Source organism: Mandrillus leucophaeus, unplaced genomic scaffold (assembly GCF_000951045.1).
Source record: "Mandrillus leucophaeus isolate KB7577 unplaced genomic scaffold, Mleu.le_1.0 Scaffold512, whole genome shotgun sequence".
Classification (NCBI taxonomy): Eukaryota; Metazoa; Chordata; class Mammalia; order Primates; family Cercopithecidae; genus Mandrillus; species Mandrillus leucophaeus.
In genome coordinates this window covers 897,656-904,495 of record NW_012105498.1, presented here as the reverse complement: position 1 = coordinate 904,495, position 6,840 = coordinate 897,656, and the positions used below count along the sequence as shown (strand labels likewise).

The 6,840-nt window shown below is 40.9% G+C and overlaps 1 pseudogene; it reads right to left on the bottom strand.

The window, feature by feature from the left end:
* Positions 1-6,217, bottom strand: part of LOC105551257 — a 19,434-nt pseudogene extending 13,217 nt beyond the window's left edge.
* Positions 6,218-6,840: the final 623 nt, after the last annotated feature.

Below are 6,840 nucleotides of genomic sequence, written 5' to 3'. Positions count from 1 at the left end.
GGGCAACAAAGTGAGACCTCATCTCTATAAATAAATAAATAAATAAATAAATAAATAAATAAATAAATAAATAAGTAAATAGCACAGAGCCTAAAAGGTGTAGTTACGAGAAATGACAACTTCTATGTTAGTGTCAATACTTGTGAGATCCTGTAAATAAGGTTGCCAGATAAAATGCACTGTTACATTTGAATTTCAGATGAGCAATGAAAATTTTTTTGGTATAAATATAACCCAAATGTTGAATGGGACATATTTATACTTATACAATTTTTATTCATTGTTTATCTAAAATTCATTTTTATCTTGGTGTCCTATATTTTTATTTGCTAAATCGAGCAACCCTTCCTATAAAGGGAGATTCCAGAAGTCTCCAAGAGTATGGCAGCTTGTACCAGTCATTGGTGGAAGTTGAGAAGTAGAAAACACAGCAGGAAATTTCAACTTCCCAAAGAAGAGAAGATGCCGGTGAAGCAGGAGGAAGAGATGATAAATATGACACAGATAAATTAATCAATTTGTGTTTCTTCAGCATCTGCTATGCATTCTGCTGGGTACTTTGGGGGCTTGATCAAGGAGATTACAGTGAGTTGTAGATTAATTCCTATAGGAAGTCACTGTACAAATATGTATTGTGACCATACTATGTGCTGGGTTCAGGCCTTGGTACTAAATTGTCAAATAAAGAAGATAGACCCCGTCTCTACTAAAAAATACAAAAAACTAGCCAGGCGAGGTGGCGGGTGCCTGTAGTCCCAGCTACTTGGGAGGCTGAGGCAGGAGAATGATGTGAACCCGGGAGGCGGAGGTTGCAGTGAGCCGAGATCTCGCCACTGCACTCCAGCCTGGGCAACAGAGCAAGACTCCGTCTCAAAAAAAAAGAAAGAAAGAAAAAGAAGATAGAGCTGGAGCTTACAAAAAAAGGGGGGACACTAGACTAACTCAAGAAAAACATTCAAAGAACAATTTGAGGTGAAACCTATTTGGAAACTAAAAATGTGACTTCTGCAGGGCATGCTGTTTTACCCCTGTAATCCCTACAACTTGGGAGGCTGAGGTAGGATGTTCACTTGATTCCAGGAATTTGAGGATATAGAGAGCTATGATTGCAACACTGTATTACAGTCTGGGTGATGAAGTGAGACCTTGTCTCAAAAAAAAAAAAAAAGAAAAAAAGTCTGCCTTTTAAGAGCAACCGGGTGAACTTGGAAGATGTGTCTCCTCTACATTGGTGACTTTGCTTAGCTTCAAGAAGCAGCCATAATTCAAAGGAAGTGGCAATCAACTGAGGGTCACACATTGATTAAAGAATGGAGGGTTTTAGCCAAGCCTTGAGTCACTCAAGCTTTTTTGCATGACAGCACACTGCTGCTGTAAGAAATAGCTCAGGAAACATGCTAACTATTTGCATGGGTATGAGGATGAAAAGTCTGCTGTCACTACTCTAGCCCCTCTTTTTCCTTCAAATTCTTGGATCCCTTAGGAAAGATTTCTTATGTGAAAATGTTGAGGGTACAGGTGAGCTTTTCTGATCAGGGTGAGATGGTGAAAAGTTCCTTGCTTGACTGGCCTGGGACAGCTGACTTTGAACTTTTTTTGTGTCAGAGTTCTCCTTTAGGTCCCCTTCTACCCTGAAATGTCAGTGGCCTGGCATCTGAGATAAGTGTGGCTGGTAGGTCATGAGACCTCTGCAGCCCATCTGATGGGAAACCTGGCACCTTACCTTACAGGACTATATGTACTTTCTTAGGGCAAGACTATTACAGGGCCAGACTAAAGGACTCGCTACAGTTAAGAGTGTCACAATTTATAAACGGCTATAACCCACATTATTTCTCTTAGTACTCAGAAAAATCCTGGGACTCATTTTCAGATGGGGAATCCAAATCTCAAGAGATGATATGTGATTAGTTCAAGTACACATTGCCTGAAAGTGTTAGGGTCAGAACTGGGGGCCTAGATTCTTCTAATCCTAAATCTCATGCTGTCCCCACATCACAGGTGCTTGTCTTCTAGGCAATTCCTTGTAAACATAGCAATAAAACACTGCTTCTGGTGACTGTCTGGGAACTCTGGTGGATGAGAAATTATTGTCAAGGGATTGGCCTCTCTTTCTGTTCTTTCTCTGATAATAGAAACTATCATTGACTGAGTGTGGTAGCTCATGCCATAATCCCACCACTTTGGGAGGCTGAGGCAGGAGGATTGCTTGAGGCCAGGAGTTTCAGACCAGCCTGAGACCTGTTTCTTTAAAAATAAAAATAAAAAAGCAGAAAAAAAGATTATTTACTAAGCACATTCTGTGTACTATGCATCATTATGGTAATTAACAGTAACCATCTATTTAATCTTACAATCGTGTGTGTGTGTGTGTGTCTGTGTGTGTGTGTAGTTGTATATTTGTATGACTTGCTCAGTCTCACCTACTAGTAATTAATTGGGCCAGAATTCTAGCATTCTAGCTTGGATTGTCTGACCCTAAAGCCACTATTATAGACTTTCATTTTCTTCCTTCTAATGTTTCTCTCACAAACATGCTTTCATGTTTAAATTTTAAAATTTCTTTCCTATATGTTTTCTCCTGTCACAAATATAAAACAGTTCAAAACTATGATCCCTAAGAGGCCTCTCAAATTTATTTTACAAAATAAAGTCCAAACCTAAGGGTTCTTTTGGGGATCATAGTTTTGTACTCTTCTATGTCTGTGGCCAAGAAAATCATTTGCAAATGTGTTTTTAGGGTCATGTTTATATTTCTGTTGTAGGTCAAGATATGTTTGTTTAAACTAAGGTCTCCAAAGCTTAACCATTGATTTATTCAGACTTTAAACTGTTTCTTTCTAAAGCAATATGAGACCTGCTCATCCTCAAGACTGTTACAGTCTTTCTAGTCCCCAACTTTAATAGTCTACCACAGTTTCTCAATTAGATGTGGGTGGCACATTTTTTTGAACTTTGGATATAATTTTCAGGGTTGACATCTCAAGGAAGGCTCAGGTTTTTGTTTACATCCTCTCATCTTCCAATGAAGACCTTCTGTGGATTTTCCTGAAACTTTAAGGTGAGGAATGAAGTAGCAATGAAGATAGGGGGACTGGAGCAGAAATGAGTGCGAGTGCAGCTCCTGACTGGGAACATCCAGACCAGAGCTCCTGTGTGCTCACCCCTCCATTTATTTGATTAACAAGTACTTACTGAACAACTGCAGTGCCTACATAGTAGCTGTACAGGAACTCTGACCATTTCCTCCTAACATATGAGGATAGACAGACAAGTCAACAGGCCGTTTTCAGTTTCTTCTTCCTACACAAAATGCCTGCAAAGAATAGAGGGTCAGTACTCCTGATCTCCAGGCTGGAGACTGTTGAATTTTTTTTTTTAAGCTCACCTATGGGTTTTTACTATTTGCTTGGTGATGTACTAAATACTTTTATGTTTTTTGTGTGTTCATTTGTTTGTTTGTTTGTTTCAGATGGAGTTTTGCTCTGTCACCCAGGCTAGAGTGCAGCGGCACAATCTTGGCTCACTGCAACCTCCGCCTTCATGTTCAAATGATTCTCCTGCCTCAGCCTCCCAAGTAGCTGGAACTACAGGCGCACGCCACCACGCCTGGCTAATTTTTGTATTTTTAGTAGAGACAGGGTTTCACCATGTTGGTCAGGCTGGTCTCAAACCCCTGACCTCAAGTGATCCACCTGTCTTGGCCTCCCAAAGTGCTGGGATTACAGGCATGAGTCACCGCCTCTTGCTGTACTAAATATTTTTATATTCATCATCCAAGATTCTGTTTCTTTCCCTGTAAAATAGAAGTAGCTCCCTCATGGGTTTATATTAATGAGATGATGATAATAATAGCTACAATTAGTTGACAGGAACCTTGCGTCAGACACCATAGTAGGCATGGCAATTATTTCATCTAATCCTTATGAAAATCATGAGGTGGGTACCCTTGTTAGCCACATTCTGCAGATGAGCATACTGAGGGTCAGACAAATTAAGAAAATTGCCCAAGCCCATAAGGAAAATAAGTGACAAGTTTGGACTCTAATCTAGGTTGGTCAGAGGTTGAAGTCACGTACTGAACTACTGAGCCATGGTGACTACATAAGAAAAGTACAAAGAGTTTCGAATGCACTGTTTGGCAATGGCTGCTGTCTGTTGTTTATCTGAAACCCATTTTGTAACACTATAGATAAATGGGTTTTAAAATCAAAATTAAACTTTTTCTCTGTTAAACAACATGGATAGGTCCGTTCTTGACCAAACAAACAGAAAATCAAGGCCATTTTTAGGGACTTAGAAACCGAAAGTGAATACATTTCCACTTCATGTTTCCTCTTTGCTTTCAATAATTGTTTTTTTTTTTTTGAGACAGAGTCTCACTGCCACCCAGGCTGGAGTGCAGTGGCACGATCTCAGCTCACTGCAACCTCCGCCTCCCGGGTTCAAGTGATTCTCCTGCCTCAGCCTTCCAAGTAGCTGGGATTACAGTTGCGCGCCACCACGCCCAGCTAGTTTTTGTATTTTGAGTAGAGACGAGGTTTTGCCATGTTGGCCAGGCTGGTGTTTCATTAATTCTTGTTTATTTATTTATTTTTTTTCTGGTTAAAAATAGGTCTTGGTGACCTTTGGAAGTGGCCTTGAAGGGGAAAAATTCACTGAAGGGCTACGTATAGCCTGAACTGAAGGTAAGAAGGGCAGAGAGTGGGAAGATAATGAATATTTATTTATTTATGTATTTATTTTGAAATTCTGGCCTTTATCCAGATGAAGAATTAATATTTATTAAGGTCCTCTATATGCTTGTCATCTTAAGTATGTTATTCACTCATTTTGCTCAACAAGATTTATTGTTGGTGGAGGCTAGGTGTGGTGGTTCATGTCTGTAATTTCAGCACTTTGGGAGACTGAGGTGAGAGGATCACTTGAGACCAGTCCTCGAGACCAGCCAGGGCAACACAGTAAGACCCTATCTGTACAAAAAACCATTTTTTTTTTTTGAGACAAGAGTCTCACTCTGTTGCCGAGGCTGGAGTGCAGTGGCATGATCTCTGCTCACTGCAACCTCTGCCTCCAGTTCAAGCGATACTTCTGTCTCAGCCTCCCAGCTGGCTGGGACTACAGGCACGCACCACCACACCTAGCTATTTTTTGTACTTTTAGTAGTGGGGTTTCACTATGTTGGTCAGGCTGGTCTCGAACTCCCAACCTCAGGTGATCTGTCCACCTTTGCCTCCCAAAGTGCTGGGATTACAGACATGAGCCACCATGCCTGGACAATAATTTTCTTAAAAAGTAGTCGAGCATGGTGACCCATGCCTGTAGTTACAGGAGGATGAGTGGGGGGGATGGCTTGAACCCAGGAGTTTGAGGCTGCAATAGGCCATGATTGTGCCACTACATCCCAGCCTGGGCAACAGAGCAAGACCCTATCTCTAAGAAAAAAAAAGAAAAAAAAGGTTTCTTGTCCCTGGAACTGTGCTGATGATGACCTATCACATTTCCACAAGAATATTGCAAAATGGTGACCCAAAGCCTTGAAGAAGTGAAGTAACTTGCCCAAGGTCACATGACTGGTTGTTGACAGAAGCTAGTTTTAAACTCAGGTTAATCTGCTTTCTATCTGTGCTATTTCCGTTACACCATTCTGCTTTGTCCCAGTGATCCTAGCGAAGGAATTCTCTGAGATTCTAAGTTAATAATCCCGAAGGTTGAGTCTAAATTGATAGACTCACCTCCCCACTGTTCTTCCATTGGCTGACTCATGCTTTCAGAGAAGCTGGGAAATTAGGGGAGACCAATAAAAGAGTGTCTTTCTTACAGATTCAAGAAACTAAATATTGCTTTAAGCACTGTTCTAGAAAATTCCCAGTAACTTTAGAGTGCCCCTTAAGAGCTTTTAATGCTCTGGTAGTCTCTCAATACCAGTTTTCCAGAGGCTGGACACTTTGCCGTTGAGTGTAGTATTTGCAGCACATCGCAGGGGCAGGTCACTAGAGCTAGTGGGGACACGTACAACACTGACATGTGATGGGAATCCTCCAGGGGCAAACAGGCTGGGGCCAACTTCTGCTCTGAGCAGTCTAAATGGAGCTAGAAACAAGAGCTCTCTAGTAAAACCTTTCACAGGATAAAGTGCAGAGTCTGTTTCACACTTAGCCTTGTCAGTTCTGTGGAGAGGCAAGTGTTTGTAGAAAGTTTTGAATTCTTCTTTCATGCCCTGGAAAACCAAACACCATCAAAGAAAACAACCTGCTCCTGAATTCTGCAGCTGTAGTTTTTACACTCACCATCCTGTTTTTTCTTTCTTAAATTGCTTGGTGTGATGAGGACACAAATCAAAATAGTCTACCTTTTAGAAAAGATGGCAGATTGTGGCATTTATATCTCATAAATATCTGATTGCTTAAAGAAAATCATCTAACTGTTCAAGTCAATAAACTTTTACTGAACACTTGTCACATGCTAGTCATTGTGATAGTGGCTGATGATGAAGTGATGGGTGGCTCTTCTCCTCAAGAAGCTCTCAGTCTAGTGGGGAAAGAGCATAGACATGAGTGATACTTGGAATACAATGGGATATATTTTACAGCTGAGATACTTTCCAGCCAGGCTGCAGGGAGCTGGTGCCAGATAGGCCTGGATTCATAATTCCTATTGCTTCTAACAATACATGGACCTCAACCAGACACTCAATCTCATCCATCATCAATTTGCCTCTCTGTTAGAGATAAACAATGCCATCCCACAGGACTGCTTTGAGATGCAATAGACATCGGATTGATATATGAGATTTAACAGACTCATTGTCAAGGTGATCTACCATAACTTGCTTAACCA